Source organism: Tachyglossus aculeatus, chromosome 1 (assembly GCF_015852505.1).
Source record: "Tachyglossus aculeatus isolate mTacAcu1 chromosome 1, mTacAcu1.pri, whole genome shotgun sequence".
Lineage (NCBI taxonomy): Eukaryota > Metazoa > Chordata > Mammalia > Monotremata > Tachyglossidae > Tachyglossus > Tachyglossus aculeatus.
Window position 1 is genome coordinate 24820777 of NC_052066.1, and position 20350 is coordinate 24841126.

Below are 20350 nucleotides of genomic sequence, written 5' to 3' on the forward strand. Positions count from 1 at the left end.
CTCTGCCACACGTCTGCTGTGTGACCTTGGGCAAGTCACTTCACTTCTCTGAGCCTCAGTTCCCTCATCTGTAAAATGGGGATTAAGACTGCGAGCCCTACGTAGGACAACTTGATCACCTTGTATCCCCCCCAGCGCTTAGAACAGCGCTCTGCACATAGTAAGCGCTTAACAAATGCCATCGTTATTATTATTATTATTATTTGTACATATTTATTACTCTATTTATCTTGTACCTATCTATTCTATTTATTTTATTTTGTTAGTATGTTTGGTTTTGTTCTCTGTCTCCCCCTTCTAGACTGTGAGCCCACTGTTGGGTAGGGACTGTCTCTATGTGTTGCCGACTTGTACTTCCCAAGCGCTTAGTAAAGTGCTCTGCACACAGTAAGCGCTCAATAAATACGATTGATTGATTGATTGATAGTAGGTGGCATTAGAGGAGTGAAGAGTGAGATCTGGGTTGTAGTAGGGGATTCTTGAGGTGAGATGGGGGGGAAGCTGATTGAGTGCAGAAGGGAATGGACAAGGAGACAGATGACCCCCTCAACCTGGATTTGAAACGGGAGAGGGAAGTTCCCAGCCTGGGAAAGCCTGGAACCAATAATAGTTGAGAGATTGAAGAGTTGGAAGAGATAGAGTAAGGTGGGTCATTATGTTAAACTAATTAATCAGTCAGTCAATCCATCACTGATGTTTTGTGTGCTCTCCTATGTGTGCTTGGGCGAGTACAATGCCAAAGAGCTGAGGGACCCATTCTCACTCAGCTCACCAGGACTGTATTTAACAGGGGACTCTTTTGTAGTTTGAATAATGTGTTCTATTCTAATAATAATAATAATTTTGGTATTTGTTAAGCTGTGTGCCAAGCACTATTCTAAGTACTGGGGGATATACAAGGTAATCAGGTTGTCCCACCTGGGGCTCGCAGTCTTAATCCCCATTTTCCAGATGAGGGAACTGAGGCCCAGAGAAGTGAAGTGGCTTGCCCAAAGTCACCCAGCTGACAAGTGGCGGGGCTGGGATTCGAACCCATGACCTCCGACTCCCAAGCCCGGGCTCTTTCCACTGAGCCACGCTGATTCTAGATACCTCAGCAGCAGAAACTACTTTCATCATTTCTTTCTTTGAGCAGTAAGCAGTTCTTTCGTGTGTGTACACACCCACAGTCACACACACACCACACCACACACACCCCCTCTCGCCCCCCCCCAGATATCAGTTTCCTGAAGTAGGTTGCAGGGAGGGGCTATAGAATAGTAATTTTAGCATTTATTGGTCACCCACTTGGTGTGGTAGATTTTACTAAGAGCTTGGGAAATGCAGAATCTTGAAATGACCTGAGAAGCAGCATGGCTCAGTGGAAAGAGCCCGGGCTTTGGAGTCAGAGGTCCTGGGTTCAAATCCCGGCTCTGCACATTGTCAGCTGTGTGACCTTGGGCAAGTCACTTGACTTATCTGTGCCTCAGTTACCTCATCTGTAAAATGGGGATGAAAACTGTGAGCCCCCCATGGGACAACCTTATCACCTTGTAACCTCCCCAGTGCTTAGAACAGTGCTTTGCACATAGTAAGTGCTTAATAAATGCCATTATTATTATTATTATTATATTAATATTTGTCTCCCCCTCAAGACTGTAAGCTCATTATAGGCAGGGAGTATGTCTGTTCATTCATTCAGTTGTATTTATTGAGCGCTTACTGTGTGCAGAGCACTGTACTAAGCGCTTGGAAAGTACAATTGAGCAACAGATAGAGACAGTCCCTCCCCAACAACGGGCTCACAGTCCAGAAGGGGAGAGACAGACATTATGCATTAGCGTGGCTCAGTGGAAAGAGCCCGGGCTTTGGAGTCAGAGGTCATGGGTTTGAATCCCGGCTCTGCCAAATGTCTGCTGTGTGACCTTGGGCAAGTCACTTAAGCAATCAATCAATCGTATTTATTGAGCGCTTACTGTGTGCAGAGCACTGTACTAAGCGCTTGGGAAGTACAAGTTGGCAACTTAACTTCTCAGAGCCTCACTTACCTCATCTGTAAAATGGGGATGATGACTGTGAGCTCCACACGGGACAACCTGATCCCTTTGTATCCTCCCCAGCGCTTAGAACAGTGCTTTGCACATAGTAAGCGCTTAACAAATGCCATTATTATCATTATCAAAACAAGTAAACAGACATCAATAGCATGACTATAAATGCATAGAGTTATAGATATATGCAAATAATAATAATAATAATGGCATTTGTTAAGCACTTACTATGTGCAAAGCACTGTTCTAAGCTGAATCATTAATAAAATAAGTAAAGTAATAAATAGGTACATCATATATACACGTGTTGTGGGGCAAGGAGTGGGTAGAGCAGAGGGAGGGAGTCAGGGCAATGGGGAGGGAAGAATGAGCTTGTTTTCTGCTAAGCGCTTAGTACAGTGCTTTGCACACAGTAAGCCCTCAATAAATACGTTTGAACAAATGAACAAGCAGCTTACACTCTCAATGGGAGAAACAAACAACAATATTTAAAGCTGAAGCAGTCAAAATGAATAAATACAGCAGATGTGTCTACCAAGTCTTTTGAAATATACTCTCCCAGGCACTTCTTATTACTGTGCTCTGCCCACAGTAAACACTCAATAAATACCACTGATTGATTGAGTGATTCAGATTAAGTGGATTTATGCATGTACGCTAAGGAGGGCATTTAATAAGTGCTTGAGTTGGCTGGCAAACGATGCCCCTAATGATTTTTGCTTCTTGGCTTGGGGATATGGGCGAGGTGTTTTCATTCAGCGTGGCTCAGTGGAAAGAGCCCGGGCTTGGAAGTCTGAGGTCATAGGTTCTAATCCCGGCTCCGCCGCTTGCCAGCTGTGTGACTTTGGGCAAGTCAGTTCACTTCTCTGTGCCTCAGTTACCTCGTCTGTAAAATGGGGATTAAGACTGTGAGCCCCAAGTGGGACATGGAGCTGTAATTCTGTTTGTTCTGACGATTTTGACACCTGACTACATGTTTTGTTCTGCTGTCTGTCTCGCCCGTCTAGCCTGTGAGCCCGTTGTTGGGTAGGGACCGACTCCATATGTGGCCGACTTGTACTTCCCAAGTGCTTAGTACAGTGCTCTGCACACAGTAAGCGCCCAATAAATACTTTTGAATGAATGAATGACAACCTGATCTCCTTATATCTCCCCCAGCACTTAGAACAGTGCTTTGCACATAGTAAACGTTTAATCATCATCATCATCATCAATTGTATTTATTGAGCGCTTACTATGTGCAGAGCACTGTCCTAAGCGCTTGGGAAGTACAAGTTGGCAACATATAGAGACAGTCCCTACCCAACAGTGGGCTCACAGTCTAAAAGGGGGAGACAGAGAACAAAACCAAACATATTAACAAAATAAAATAAATAGGATAGATAGGTACAAGTAAAATAAATAAATAAATAAATAGAGTAATAAATATGTACCATTATTATTATTACTGTTATTATTATCCTGGGAATGGTGTAAAATGTAGAAATTTAGTTCTGACATCTCTCCTCGCCCCCTGCCCCATGATCAGTATTGTGCAGCAGCAGTAACTGTGGCCACAGTAGGAAGGAGGAGATGGCAGACACGGGCAGGATGGGGAGGGCTTGAGTTTGTTCCCCGAATTTGTTGCCGTCCGTGATTCCACAGCTGGCTCAGTGGAAAGATCACGGGCTTTGGAGTCAGAGGTCGTGGGTTCAAATCCCGGCTCTGCCAACTGTCAGCTGTGTGACTTTGGGCAAGTCACTTAACTTCTCTGGGCCTCAGTGACCTCATCTGTGAAATGGGGATTAAGACTGTGAGCCCCCCGTGGGACAACCTGATCACCTTGTAACCTCCCCAGCACTTAGAACAGCGCTTTGCACATAGGAAGCGCTTAATAAATGCCATTATTATTATTATTATTATTATTCCATATTGCCATTTAATGCCGCCTCTAGTCCATAAGCGACAACAATGGAACAGCTCAAGGATTATGATTTGGTGTCCGGGGGGACATCCGTGGAGCGCTTACTGGCCGCACAGCACTGTACTACACAACAGTAGGAAAGGGTGAACAGTGCTACAGCTCTGTAGACTTGGAGTTTGGTCTGGAATACTAACAGTAATAATAATACTAATGTTGGTATTTATTAAGCACTTACTACGTGCCAAGCACTATTCTAAGCGCTGGGGGAGATACGAGGTAATCACGTTGTCCAGAGTGGGGCTCACAGTCTTCATCCCCATTTGACAGATGAGGTCACTGAGGCACAGAGAAGTTAAGTGGCTTGCCCAAGGTCACACAGCCGACGAGTGGCGGAGTCGGGATTAGAGCCCACGACCTCTGACTTTCAAGCCCGGGGGTCTTTCCACTAAGCCACACTGGTGCTACACTTCCACTCCCCTGTTTGTCTGACAGCCTAACAAAGGATATGCGTTCATTCCCGATTCGATATTCCCATTCCTTGTGTATTGGTGCATCGATGGACTAGGTAACAGTCCTGTGATGACATTTAGCTCTGGATCGCCAATAGAGATTTTTGCTTTTTCCGCTAATTTCCCCAGCGGAGACTGATACGTACCTCGGTCAGCTGTAGACTTATCACTCGCCCAATTTGGTGAAGCTTTTTGCAGTCATTTTCGTGCCACCCCACCTGAGTCCTTTTGGGCTACAGACACCTGCATTCAGCGATTCTTGAATGATCTCCCCGGGATTTCATATCATCATCGTCATCAATCGTATTTATTGAGCGCTTACTATGTGCAGAGCACTGTACTAAGCGCTTGGGAAGTACAAATTGGCAACATAGAGAGACAGTCCCTACCCAACAGTGGGCTCACAGTCTAAAAGGGGGAGATAGAGAACAAAATGGTGCTTGGAGACTGTTGATTTGGGAAAGTTGCCGGTGGAGCGGGAGTGTGTCCTAACACCGGCCTTCAGGGCTCTTGTTCTTCAACATGAATAGAAATTGATCAGAACCTTGAACAGAATTCTTGAAGAGGAATGAATAAGATGAGGCACACCTGTCTAAGTGTTTTGTTTTGTTGTCTGTCTCCCCCTTCTAGACTGTGAGCCCGTTGTCGGGTAGGGACCGTCTCTATATGTTGTCAACTTGTACTTCCCAAGCGCTCAGTACAGTGCTCTGCACACAGTAAGCGCTCAATAAATACAATTGAATGAATGAATGAATACCCGGCTCTGATCTGGCCAGCCACGCTCTCACCAAGCGGCCTTCAAATCTTAATTTTCAGGGAAGCCAAATGTACTAGTTTCCAAGAGTTGTGATCTCCTGACTGCATCAAGGACATTCACGAAGGCAGTAAAAACGACAACGCTTTCGCTGCTCATTTTCTCGTGTTCATCAACTCCACTGCCCTCTTGTTCCGCCCCTTTTCACCCACTCACCAAGTCGGAGGCAAACTCGACATCAATCAATCAATCAATCAATCGTATTTATTGAGCGCTTACTGTGTGCAGAGCACTGTACTAAGCATCATCATCTCTGCCCACTGTACAGTCTCTACCCTCACCGACTCTGAAATCCCTCTATCTGACCACAACCTTCTCATCTTCCTTTTCTCCCTCATGCCTCCTCCTGCAAATGTGTTCTATTCCCCCACAGAAACCTTTTTTTAAAAAAAAACATGGTATTTAAGTGCTTACTATGTCTGAAGCACCGTTCTAAGCCCCGAGAGAGACATACAAATCAATCAGGTCAGGCACAGTACCTGGCCCAGATGGAGTCCAAAGTCAAAACAGGAAGGAGAGCAGGTATTGAATCCCTATTTTTTTTACAGTGGTGGAAACTGAGGCATAGAGAAGTTGTGACTTGCCCAAGGTCAACACAGCAGGCAAGTGGTGGCTCCGGGATTCGAACCCAGGTCTTCAGTCTTCCAGGCCTGTGCGCTTTCCACTGGGCCACACAGCTTCCCTTGTTTTTGACCTGCACTGCTGATCTTTTGACCCACCCCAATTTCTCAAGACATATAATAATAATTATGGCATTGGTTTTTTTTTTCTTTTTTTATCAATCATATTTATTGAGCACTTACAGTGCAGAGCACTGTACTAAGCGCTTGGGAAGTACAAGTTAAGCACTTACTATGTGCCAAGCTGCGTTTTAAACACTGAGGTAGATACAGAGTAATCAGGTCATCCCATGTGGGGCTCACACTTTTAATTCCCAATTTAACGATGAGGTACCTGAGACACAGAGAAGGCACAGAAAAGTTGAGGTAGATACAGAGTAATCAGGTCATCCCATGTGGGGCTCACACTTTTAATTCCCATTTTACCGATGAGGTAATTGAGACACAGAGAAGGCACAGAAAAGTTGAGGTAGATACAGAGTAATCAGGTCATCCCATGTGGGGCTCACACTTTTAATTCCCATTTTACCGATGAGGTAACTGAGACACAGAGAAGGCACAGAAAAGTTAAACAGCTTGCCCAAGGTCACACAGCTGACAATTTATTCTATTTATTTTATTTTGTTAATATGTTTTGTTTTGCCGTCTGTCTCCCCCTTCTAGACTGTGAGCCTGCTGTTGGGTAGGGACCGTCTGCATACGTTGCCAACTTGTACTTCCCAAGCGCTTAGTACAGTGCTCTGCACACAGTAAGCGCTCAATAAATACGATTGAATGAAAGAATGAAAGTGGTGGAGCTGGGATTAGAACCCATGTCCTCCGACTCCCAAGCCCGGGATCTTTCCACTAAGCCACACTGCTTCTCTACATTCCCCATTTAGTCTCCAGCAGGCAAGTGGTGGCTCCAGAATTCGAACCCAGGTCTTCCGACTTCCAGGCCTGTGCTGTTTCCACTAGGCCACGCTGCTTCCCGTGTTTTTGACCTGCACTGCTGATCTTTTGACCCACCCCAATTTCTCAAGACATATAATAATAATAATAATTATGGCATTGGTTTTTTTTCTTTTTTTTAATCAATCATATTTATTGAGCGCTTACAGTGCAGGGCACTGTACTAAGCGCTTGGGAAGTACAAGTTAAGCATTTACTATGTGCCAAGCACTGTTTTAAACGCTGAGGTAGATACAGAGTAATCTGGTCGTCCCATGTGGGGCTCACACTTTGAATTCCCATTTTACCGATGAGGTAACTGAGACACAGAGAAGGCACAGAAAAGTTAAACAGCTTGCCCAAGGTCACACAGCAGAGAAGTGGCGGAGCTGGGATTAGAACCCATGACCGCTGACTCCCAAGCCTGGGCTCTTTCCACTAAGCCATACTGCTTCTCTACATTCCCCATTTAGTCTCCATAACCTGCCTTTGACTCACAAGCTGACAACCTCCATCCCCTCCTTCCTCTCCCCCTTCTCCCCCCCATTCCCCCCCGCCTTACCTCCTTCCCCTCCCCACAGCACCTGTATAGATGTATATTCATTCAATCGTATTTATTGAGCGCTTACTGTGTGCACGGCACTGTACTAAGCGCTTGGGAAGTCCAAGTTGGCAACATATAGAGACGGTCCCTACCCAACAGCGGCCTCACAGTCTAGAAGGGGGAGACAGACAACAAAACAAGTATATATGTTTGTACTTATTGATTACTCTGTTTATTTTATGTGTACATATTTATTCTATTCATTTTATTTTGTTAATTTGTTTTGTTTTGTTGTCTGTCTCCCCCGTCTAGACAGTGAGCCCACTGTTGGGTAGGGACCGTCTCTAGATGTTGCCAACATGTACTTCCCAAGCGCTTAGTACAGGGCTCTGCACACAGTAAGCGCTCAATAAATACGATTGAATGAATGAATGAATGAACCTCAAAACCACCCTCTCTACAGAACTCAACTCATTTACTCGCCTATCACGTCTCCCATCTCCAATCTCATACTTGGAATTGTACTTCCCAAGCGCTCAGTACAGTGCTCTGCACACAGTAAGCGCTCAATAAATACGATTGAATAAATGAACCTCAAAACCACCCTCTCTACGGAACTCAACTCATTTACTCGCCTATCACGTCTCCCATCTCCGATCTTGTACTTGGAATTGTACTTTCCAAGCGCTCAGTACAGTGCTCTGCACACAGTAAGCACTCAATAAATACAACTGAATGAATAGCACCAACCCACAGCCCTGGATCACTCCCATAGTCAATCAATCAATCAATTGTATTTATTGAGCGCTTACTGTGTGCAGAGCACTGTACTAAGTGCTTTGGTAGTACAAGTTGGCAACATATAGTGACGGCCCCTACCCTACAGTGGGCTCACAGTCTAGAAGGGGGAGACAGAGAACAAAACCAAACATATTAACAAAATAAAATAAATAGAATAGATATGTACAAGTAAAATAAATAAATAAAGTAATAAATTCATACAAACATATATCCATATATACAGGTGCTGTGGGGAAGGGAAGGAGGTAAGGCGGGGGGATGGAGAGGGGGAGGAGGGGGAAAGCGGGGAGAAAAGAAAGCATAGGCAGCTATCTCTATTGATGGTTTAAGGAAATTCAGCTTAGAGGCAGAGAAATGGAGTAGATGACTCCCTCCTCTTTCCCAGTTGACCTCATGATTCAGCTGCTGTCATGCTGATGGCTTCCAGAGTCAAGAGGGTCAGGAGGGGAGAGAAAACAGTAGTACTTTTTAATTTTCATACGGTCTACTTCCCTGGTAAGATCCTTGAGGGCAGAGATCATGTCTACCTACCCTGTTGCACTTTCCCAAGCACTTAGCTTCATGCTCCATCCAAAGTAAAAGTTCAATAAATGCCACTGATTGATTGAAAAGTGTGATGAGGTGTTCTATCCCCAGAGTAAGACTCCCTTTAATCCAGACTTTGGACAGAAAATGGATAAGTGCTTAATACAGTGGATAAGTGGATAATACAGTGGGTAATACAATGGATAAGTGCTTAATAAATACGATTGATAATACAGAGCTCTGCACACAGTTAGCGCTCAATAAATGCAACTGAATGAATTCACAGTCGCTTCCTTGGCTACTGTGCACAAGCTGTAGAAATCCAGATATCAAGCCAACCCTGTCAGTTCCTCCTTGCCTGCCTTAACTCTTCGCTCTCCTCCTCCTGACAACATTATTTCTTCATCCTTACTGACACCCATGTCTATTGCCCTCACCGGTCGCTTCAGTTGTTTCACTCCCTCCTCAAACCCCCGGTCCCCTCGCCCTTCCCCTCTCTCACCCTAATGACCTGGCCATCTACTTTTTGAGAAAATCGAATCCATCCGGCGTGATCCACCCTGAAATCCCCCCTCCTCCTCTTCAGAGAAGCAGCGTGGCTCAGTGGAAAAGAGCCCGGGCTTTGGAGTCAGAGGTCATGGGTTCAAATCCCAGCTCTGCCAATTGTCAGCTGTGTGACTTTGGGCAAGTCGCCTAACTTCTCTGTGCCTCGGTGACCTCATCTGTAAAATGGGGATTAAAACTGGGAGCCCCCCATGGGACAACCTGATCACCTTGTAACCTTCCCAGCGCTTAGAACAGTGCTGTGCACCTAGTCAGCACTTGATAAATGCCATCATTACAGTCCCTCCCTCTTCCCGCCCCTTCTTTGACTTTCCCGTCTTTTCCAACATTATCTGAAGGGCTCTCCCTCCTCCTCTCAAAATCCACCCCCTCCGCCTGCCCCTCCAACCCCATCCCTTTGAACTGTACCAAAACTCTTGCGTCTTCCCATCTTCCCTCCCTGACTTCAACTGTTGACTCTCCAATAGCTTCTTCTCCAGTGCTTTCAAACTCATGTCATGCCCGTGTCTCCCCATCCTTAAAAAAAAATACAAAAAAAACCCAACTTCCTTGACCCCACGGCTCCCTCCGCCTCCAGTTATCATCATCATCATCATCAATCATATTTACTGAGCGCTTACTGTGTGCAGAGCACTGTACTAAGCGCTTGGGAAGTACAAATTGGCAACATATAGAGACAGTCTCTACCCAACAGTGGGCTCACAGTCTAAAAGGGGGTGACAAAACCAAACATACTAACAAAATAAAATAAAAATCTTCCTCCTACCATTCTTCTCCAAACTCCTGTAGTGAGTTGCCTACACCCGCTCCCTCTACTTCCTTCCTGTTCTCTCCGTGACACCCTCCAACTTGGCTTCAGTCCCCTACGCTCCACAGAAGCTGCCCTCTCAAAAAGAGAGTGTTGAACCGTGGTTGTTATTTCTTGAGGAGTCCTCCCTCTTTGGTTAAGACTGAACCCATCTTCACTCTTCAGAGGAGTCACAGTAATAATTTTGGTATTTCTTAAGTGCTTACTATATGCCACGCACTCTTCTAATCACTGGAATAGATACAAGATAATCAGGTCGTCCCATGGGGGGGCCTCCCAGGCTTAATCCCCGTTTTCCAGATGAGGTAACCGAGGCCCAGAGAAGTGACTGGCTCAAGGTCACACAGCTGACAAGTGGTGGAGCCGGGATTAGAACTCGCGACCTCTGACTTCCAAGACCGGGCTCTTTCCACTGAGCCACGCTGCTTCTCATGGATGGGGCTAGACCACGATATGGGGATTTTTTTTCACCGTGACCATCATGGCTTTGGGCTTTTCTGCTTTATAATAATGATGGTATTTGTTAAGCGCTTACTATGTGCAAAGCACTCATTCCTCCACCGGGCACGAATGTTTGAGGTCTCATCCTCTCCAACAGGCTTTTCCGAGTGAGTCTTCTTTTCCCCAGCTCCCTCTCCCTTCTGGATCATCAGGGCACTTGGATCTGTGACCTTTGAGCATTTGATATTCACCCCTTCCTCAACCCCACTTCACCTTTTTTTTTTAATGGTATTTGTGGGGTTTTTTTATATAATGGCATTTATTAAGCGCTTACTATGGGCAAAGCACTGTTCTAAGCGGTACTGTTTGACAGGCATCGTACTAAGCGCTGGGGTAGATGCAAGCCCATCAGGTTGGACACAGTGTCCCACCTGGGGCTCACAGTCTTAATCCCCATTTTGCAGATGTGGGTACTTTGACACAGAGAAGGGAAGTGACTTGACCAAGGTCACACAGCAGGCAAGTGAAGGAACTGGAATGAGAACCCAAGGCCTCTGACTTTCCAGGTCCATGTTCTGTTTACTCCTACTAGTAGTAGGCCACTAGTGTGGCCTCTCACTCAGTCAATCAATCAGTCAATCAATCAATCAACCAATCATATTTATTGAGCGCTTACTGTGTGCAGAGCACTGTACTAAGCGCTTGGGAAGTACAAGTCGGCAACACATAGAGACAGTCCCTACCCAACAGCGGGCTCACAGTCTAGAAGGGGGAGACAGAGAACAAAACCAAACATACTAACAAAATAAAATGAATAGAATAGATATGTACAAGTAAGATAAATAAATAAATAGAGTAATAAGTATGTACAAAAATATATACATATATACAGGTGCTGCGGGGAAGGGAAGGAGGTAAGATGGGGGGTTGGAGGGGGGGCGAGGGGGAGAGGAAGGAAGGGGCTCAGTCTGGGAAGGCCTACTCTTCCTCACTCATGTGCATATCTTTAAATTACATATTATACATCATTTATTGATATTAATGTCTGTCTCCTTATTAATATCTGTCTCCCCCTCTAGACCTTAAGCTCGATGTGGTCAGGAAATGTGTCTGCCAACTCTGTTGTGTTTATACTCTTCCTCCCGTGCACAAGCCACACAGCGTGCTCCTGGCAGAAATCCAGGTCTCAGGCCTATCTTGTCAATTTTTAATTCCCCCCTTAATTTTAAATGCCTAGCACTTAATGCAGTCCCGTGCACGTAGTAAACCTCAGGAAATACTGTCAATCGATCAGTTAATGTTCCTTAATTTGATTTGCGTGTCGTGCGATTCAGGCTTCCGTAAGCGGCATTTTTGTTTGGGTCGTGAGTTCCTGCAACGTGTCGGTGGTGCAGTCGTTGTATTGTTCTGGGTAGACTTTACTTCGGAGTCATTTGCTTCAGATTATTGTTGATGGTTTTTCTTGGCCATGCCCAAGGTCTTAATGCCTGCCTGGTATGCAGTATCACGAGAAATCAATCAATCAATCAGTCAATCAATCAATCGTATTTATTGAGCGCTTACTGTGTGCAGAGCACTGTACTAAGCACTTGGGAAGTACAAGCTGGCAACATACAGAGCCAGTCCCTACCTAACAGTGGGCTCACAGTCTAGAAGGGGAAGACAGAGAACAAAACCAAACATACTAACAAAATAAAATAAATAGAATAGATAGGTACAAGTAAAATAAATAGAGTAATAAATATGTACAAACATATATACATAGAGAAATGTCCATTTGTTATTTATATTGGAGACTGTGGTGAGAATTTTCTGTTCCAATGAGTCTGTGTTATAGTCATCTCCATAAGAACGCTACTTGTTCATTCACTTATTTATTCGGTTCTTCATCTCACCGGACTCAGGCAATTTACCAGTTGTGTCCTGCTTTTTCCTCCTGCTCCGATCATTGTAAATAATTCCTGGCAGCCTGTCTGGGAAGCTGGAGGGCAGCTGACTTTCATACCGTTTACCCACAGCTTACAGTTCTCAGTACACAGTAAGTACTGTAGGATTGATTGATTGATCAGAGATTGCTATCCGTGCGGTAGCATTTGAGAATTTATGTACATAAAAATCTCGAGTTGCCTACTGTGCTGGATTTTCACTTAGAATTATGCTTTCAGGCTACCGAAATCCTGAGAGTCTCTCTTTTTTTTTTCTAATGATTCTTTTCAGAATCCATTAGGGATTCCAAGACTTCGGCATAAACCGGTAAATCTTCTAAGTCTGTCATGATTACTTTACCACTGGATCAGCCTCCTTGCCGATCTCCCTGCCTTCTATCGCTCCCCGCTCCAGTCCCTACTTCACTCTGCTGCCCGGATCGTTTTTTTAAAAAAGAAAGACACGTTTAATCCATGTCTCCCCACTCCACAAAAAAGTCCAGTGGTCGCCCATCCACCTCACATTAAACAGAAAGTCCTTTCCATCGACTTTAATGCGCTCAATCACCTTGCCCCCCTCTTACCTAGCCTCTGTGATCTCCTACTAGGAGAAGCAGCGTGGTTCAGTGGAAAGAGCCCGGGCTTTGAAGTCAGAGGTCATGGGTTCAAATCCCGGCTCTGCCCATTGTCAGCTGTGTGACTTTGGGCCAGTCACTTCACTTCTCTGGGCCTCAGTGACCTCATCCGGAAAGTGGGGATGAAGACTGTGAGCCCCACGTGGGACAACCTGATCACGTTGTAACCTCCCCAGCACTTAGAACAGTGCTTTGCACATAGTAAGCGCTTAACAAATACCATTATTATTATTATTATTATTATTATTATGATTACCACCCAGCCTCACACTTCATTCCTCTAATGCCATCCTGCTCACTGTACCTCAGTCTCCTCTCTTTCGCCGCCAACACCTTGCTCATGTTCCCCCCCCCGACCTGGAACTCCCTTCCCCCCCATATATGACAGACCGCCACCCTCTCCCCCTTTTCACTCATTCAATCGTATTTATTGAGCGCTTACTGTGTGCAGAGCACTGTACTAAGCGCTTGGGAAGTCCAAGTTGGCAACATATAGAGACGATCCCTACCCAACAGTGGGCTCACAGTCTAGAAGCTCAAAACCTTATTAAAATCCCATCCCCTCCAAGAGGCCTTCCCCGACTAAGCCCTCATGGCTTAGTGGAAAGAGCCCGGGCTTGGGAATCAGAGGTCGTGGGGTCTAATCCCAGCTCCACCACTTGATGATGACGATGATGATGATGATGGCATTTATTAAGCGCTTACTATGTGCAAAGCAGTGTTCTAAGCGCTGGGGAGGTTACAAGGTGATCGGGTTGTCCCACGGGGGGCTCACAATGTTAGTCCCCATTTTACAGATGAGGTAACTGAGGCCCAGATTAGTCAAGTGACTTGCCCAAAGTCACACAGCTGATGATCGGTGGAGCCGGGATTTGAACCCATGACCCCTGACTCCAAAGCCCGGGCTCTTTCCACTGAGCCACTCTGCTTCTCTAAAGTAGCCATTCAAGGTTGGATGGGTTTTTTTTTGATACACTTGTATTTTTATTATGATGAGAACCAGATACATGACACTTGTCAAACTAGGCACTTGTCAGCCGCGTGACTTTGGGCAAGTCACTTAACTTCTCTGGGCCTCAGTTCCCTCATCTGTAATATGGGGATTAAGACTGTGAGCCCCGATTGGGACAACCTGTTAATCTTGTATCTCCCTCAGCGCTTAGAACAGTGCTCGGCACATAGTAAGCGCTTAACGAGTACCATCACTATTTTTATCTCCCCTGCATCTTCTCCCATCTCCGTCCCCTATGCACATGGATCTGTCCCCTTTAAGCACTTAATAATCACCCCACCCTCACCCCCTCAGCGCTTATGTACATCTTGGTCATTTATTTTAAAGTCTAGCTCTCCCTCTGTACTGTGTGCTCCTTATGGTTAGGAAACATATCTGCCAACTCTATTGTATTGAACTCCCCCAAGCGCTAATACGGTGCTCTGTACACAATAAGCGCTCAGTGAATACCACTGATTGATTGTTTGATCTCATTTAATCTTTTCCCCCCAAATCATTTTTAAAAATTTAACTTGGGGAAAAAAATCTTTCTCAAATTTTGATATGTTTTTTTGCAGTGAAAATGTTAAAAATTTAAGGTGTGTTTTAATTCCGCCTTATCGCATTGTCAGTATGGCACTTGAGTGTGATAACTTGAACATATTTTGGAAGATACAGCCTTCTCCAGCCCAGCCCGCACCCTCCGCTCCTCTGCCGCTAATCTCCTCACCCTTAGGCCTCGTTCTCGCCTGTCCCGCCGTCGACCCCCGGCCCACGTCATCCCCCGGGCCTGGAATGCCCCCAATCCCTCTGCCCATCCGCCAAGCTAGCTCTCTTCCTCCCTTCAAGGCCCTACTGAGAGCTCACCTCCTCCAGGAGGCCTTCCCACACTCAGCCCCCTTTTTCCTCTCCTCCTCCCCATCCCCCCGCCCTCCCTCCTTCCCCTCCCCACAGCACCTGTACATATGTATATATGTTTGTACGTATTTATTACTCTATTTATTTTACTTGTACATATTTATTCTTATTTTATTTTGTTAATATGTTTTGTTTTGTTGTCTGTCTCCCCCTTCTAGACTGTGAGCCCGCTGTTGGGTAGGGACCGTCTCTATATGTTGCCAACTTGTACTTCCCAAGCGCTTAGTACAGTGCTCTGCACACAGTAAGCGCTAAATAAATATGATTGAATGAATGAATGAATGACCCCCGGCCCACATCCTCCCCCTGGCCCGGAATGCCCTCCCTCCGCACATCAGCCAAGCTAGCTCTCTTCCTCCCTTCAAAGCCCGACTGAGAGTTCACCTCCTCCAGGAGGCCTTCCCAGACTGAGCCCTTCTTACTCTCCCCCTCCTCCCCCTCCCCATCCCCCCACCTTACCTCCTTCCTCTCCCCACAGCACCTGTATATATGTATATATGTTTGTACGTATTTATTTCTCTATTTATTTTATTTGTACATATTTATTCTGTTTATTTTATTTTGTTAATATGTTTTGTTTTGTCATCTGCCTCCCCCTTCTAGACTGTGAGCCCGCTGTTGGGTAGGGACCGTCTCTATATGTTGCCAACTTGTACTTCCCAAGCGCTTAATACAGTGCTCTGCACACAGTAAGCGCTCAGTAAACACAATTGAGTGAATGAATGAATATCTGCAAAATTTTGTCCTTTTCCACCCCCATCATAATTGGTTTTTGGTTTTTTTACCCCCCCACCCCCACCCCCGAGTGTGCTCCCGTCTCTCCAGTGTGTAAAACGTTTAGAGTTTCTTTAGTTAAACTACATCATGTGTGGTCATCTCTTGTGCTAGTGTCATCATTCTTCAACTCCTGTATATAGCTTCATCTTCAAATCAAGAGCATTTTTAGCCATTGGCTTCATTTGTAAATGGGGTGGCTTTAAAAAGCAAACTAATTCCTGAGTAATGATTTCTGTTTGGTGATATTTCTGAGGTAATGTTATTCCATTCCCACATTTACTTAACGACAACGAACATTCATCATTCCCCAGGGCAAAATATTTGTGTATATATATAATATAAGTAATTTTATATTTATATATCATGTTTTAGTCGTATTTTATTATATCATATAGAAATATTTTATATTTGCATAAGTATATTTTGGCAGGAGAAAATATCGTCAGACACAACTAAAACATTTTTAATTCCTTTTTTTAAATTTGGGGGCCATATTTTAATGTTTAAAAAAAATTTTGTGGGTATAAATGGATTGTCCGTTTTAAAACCCTAAATATTTATACCCTTTTCATAGGTCAGGAAAATCTACCATTGCCCTAGGGCCCTTCCACTGTGCAATACAGATTCCACTTTATTCTTGGATGAATAAATTGGGTTTGGGAAAAATACTCTAAATAAAATACTGATTACCTCCCTCTTCGATTTGCTGCATGTATGCATCCTTGCCGTTCTACTGGCCAATGGACTCTGAATTCACACATGAGTAATGAGTAATTCACACATGATTAAAAAAAACAACCTGCAAATATGTTCCCCAAGAAATGCATAGATAGTATGAAAGTAACATACTCTACTACTTTTTTAGCATGTGTTATTCATTATGCATCAAAGTGGGGAGTTATTTGCATGTCTTCAGTGCTCCCTTAGTGGTATTTATTGAGTGCTTACTGTGTGCAGAGCACTGTACTTAATCATAATCATAATCATAATCGTGATGGTATTTTGAGAAGCAGTGTGGCTTAGTGGAAAGAGTACAGGCTTGGGTGTCAGAGGTCATGAGTTCTAATCCCGGCTCCGCCACTTGTCAGCTGTGTGACTTTGGACAAGGCACTTCACCTCTCTGCCTCAGTTACCTCATCTGTGAAATGGGGATTAAGACTGTGAGCCCCACCTAGGACAACCTGATAACCTTGTATCCCCCCAGTGCTTAGAACAGTGCTTGGCACATAGTAAGCACTTAACATATGCCATTATTATTATTATTATTATTATTATTATCATTATTATTGTTGTTATTATTTTAAGCGCTAATTTAAGCAATTTTGATGTCTGTTTCCCTTTCTAGGCTGTAGGGTGCTTGTGGGCAAGGAAGCGCGTAGTACAGTGCTCTTCCCACAATAAGCGCTCAGTCAGTACGATTTGAATAAATGAATCATGTCTACTTAGTACGTTGTATTGTACTCTCCCAAGCACTTAGTACAGTACACTGCACCTACTAAGTGCTTAAAATGCCATTGCTTGATTGATTGAATTACTGATAAGTGACATTCAGGGAAGAATGATTGGATGAGTATTTGCCAACCCGAGTCCTCTCTTTCCCTACCCCCCTTTAAGAGAAGCAGCGTGGCTCAATGGAAAGAGCACTGGCTTGGGAGTCAGAGATCATGGGTTCAAATCCTGGCTCTGCCGCTTGTCAGCTGTGTGACTTTGGGCAAGTCACTTAACTTCTCTGTGCCTCAGTTACCTCATCTGGAAAATGGGGATGAAGACTGTGAGCCCCACATGGGACTATCTGATCACCTTGTATCCTCCCCAGCGCTTTGAACAGTGCTTTGCACATAGTAAGTGCTTAATAAATGCCATTATTATTATTATTAAGGGTGCGAAATGTACTTCTTTCCTCTTTTTAATAATAATAATAATTTTGGTATTTGTTAAGCACTTACTATGAGGAAAGCGCTGTTCTAAGTGCTGGAGAGGGCACAAGGTGATCGGGTTGTCCCACGGGGGGCTCACAATCCTCATCCCCATTTTACAGAGGAGGTAACTGAGGCCCAGAAAAGTTAAGTGGCTTGCCCAAAGTCACACAACTGAGAAGCAGCGTGGCTCAGTGGAAAGAGCCCGGGCTTTGAAGTCAGAGGTCATCCGTTCAAATCCCAGCTCCACCACTTATAATAATAATAATGATGGCATTTATTAAGCGCTTACTATGTGCAAAGCACTGTTCTAAGCGCTGGGGAGGTTACAAGGTGATCAGGTTGTCCCACGTGGGGCTCACAGTCTCAATCCACATTTACAGATGAGGTAACTGAGGCCCAGAGAAGTTAAGTGACGTGCCCAAAGTCACACAGCTGACAATTGGCGGAGTCAGGATTTGAACCCATGACCTCTGACTCCCAAGCCCGGGCTCTTCTCCACTGAGCCACTTGTCAGCTGTGTGACTTTGGGCAAGGCACTTCACTTCTCTGGGCCTCAGTTCTCTCGTCTGTAAAATGGGGATTAAGACTGTGGATCCCCCGTGGGACAACCTGATCACCTTGTTACCTCCCCAGCGCTTCGAACAGTGCTTTGCACATAGGAAGCGCTTAATAAATGCCATCATGATCATTAAGCGGCGGAGCCGGGATTTGAACCCATGACCTCCGACTCCCAAGCCCGGGCTCTCTCCACTGAGCCACGCTGCCTCTCCGAAAGACAGCCAGTCAACTGTCGTCTGTCAATCGTGTCAGCTCATGATGCAAAATAATCGATTTGGAATGTGTTCCTGCCTTTTGTGCTTAGAAAGCCGGAGCGCCAAAGCAGCCGCGTGAAACGCTCAGAGCGTTCCCGGCCGAGCCCATGCTGCCATCTAGAGACAAGCTATTAGGTCCAGAAGTTTAAAGCCCTACTTTAGGATGAAAAACTCGTAGCTCCTTGAAGTTTAAAGACTTTACAGCTTTTGTCTTTTGCAGTCGGGTCTTAAAAACCTCTTGCGGCGTGTCTGGAATACCCATCTTCTAGAGCCTAGATTAGGAATGGTCAGGTATTTGGGAAACTGTGTCGTTCAGCCAGTTTTACTGAACTTTAAGAGCGTGCACACCATCATCATCATCAATCGTATCTATTGAGCGCTTACTTTGTGCAGAGCACTGTACTAAGCGCTTGGGAAGTACAAGTTGGCGACATACAGAGACGGTCCCCACCCAACAGTGGGCTCACAGTCTAAGAGGGGGAGACAGAGAACAAAACCAAACATACCAACAAAATAAAATAAATAGAATAGATATGTACAAGTAAAATAAATAAATAAATAAATAGAGCAATACACCATCATCATCATCATCATCAATCGTATTTATTGAGCGCTTACTGTGTGCAGAGCACTGTACTAAGCGCTTGGGAAGTACAAACTGGCAACATATAGAGACAGTCCCTACCCAACAGTGGGCTCACAGTCTAAAAGGGGGAGACAGAGAACAAAACCAAACATACTAACAAAATAAAATAAATAGAATAGGTATGTACAAATAAAATAAATAAATAAATAGAGTAAAAAAAATATGTACAAACATATATACACCATACACACAAACTCTCTCTCTCTTCTGTCTCGGTTTCAGGCCTACCCTTTAATGGGACAGTCGTTAGAAAGCTGAAAATTGGTCCCCTTTCTCATTGACAGTCAAGCTTCCCCTGGCTGTCACACTGTATCCCAAATAGGAAGCACTTAAAGATTGTTGTCATTACTATGATCCAGCTTAGAGATGGTGTTTTGCCCACTCCTAATTAAGACAGTACTAATTCATATGCATTTTTACATTTTTTAAGGATATTTAAGTGCTACTGTGTACCGGGGCAGCACTTAGAACAGTGCTTTGCACATAATAAGCACTTAATAAATGCCATTATTATCCTCATCATCATCAATCGTATTTATTGAGCGCTTACTATGTGCAGAGCACTGTACTAAGCGCTTGGGAAGTACAAATTGGCAACATATAGAGACAGTCCCTACCCAACAGTGGGCTCACAGTCTAAAAGGGGGAGACAGAGAACAAAACCAAACATACTAACAAAATAAAATAAAATAAAATAAAATAAATATTATTATTATTATTACCGGGCACTGTATTAAGCACTGGGGTAGCTACAGTTTGGACAGAGCCCACGTCCCAAATGGGGTTCGCAGTCATCATCCCTTACAGATGAGGGAACTGAGGCCCAGTGAAGTGACTTGCCCAAGGTCACACAGCAGGCAAGTTAATTCTTTCCCTGGGCACCAGGCAGAAACGTGGTAGAGGTATTGCATATTACATCTCACTATAGCACACAGCCATATGATGGAAATATTGTGTGCATTTCAGTGATGGATGGTAAATGCTCTGCCCAAAATGGTTCAGAGTAATCATCCAAATTTGAGGCCAATATGTGCTCTAGGCTCATACTATTTTGGGACTGGCATATTTATATCAAGGTTGCCATGAGCTGCCTGTTTCCTCCCTGCTACCGTTAAATTACCTCCCCCTTCTCACTTAGCTGAAGGCAGTTTTAAAGAGAGAAAAATCTATGGCTAATGACTCCTCTTTCTGACTGCCATCACAATTTAAGAGGAGACAGATGGATGGTTTGATGAATG

The 20350-nt window shown here is 44.6% G+C and overlaps 1 protein-coding gene across 1 annotated transcript in view; it reads left to right on the top strand.

The window, feature by feature from the left end:
* The window catches only part of STAG1 (stromal antigen 1), a 463433-nt gene that overhangs the window by 258217 nt on the left and 184866 nt on the right, over positions 1 to 20350 (top strand). The window lies entirely within an intron of this gene.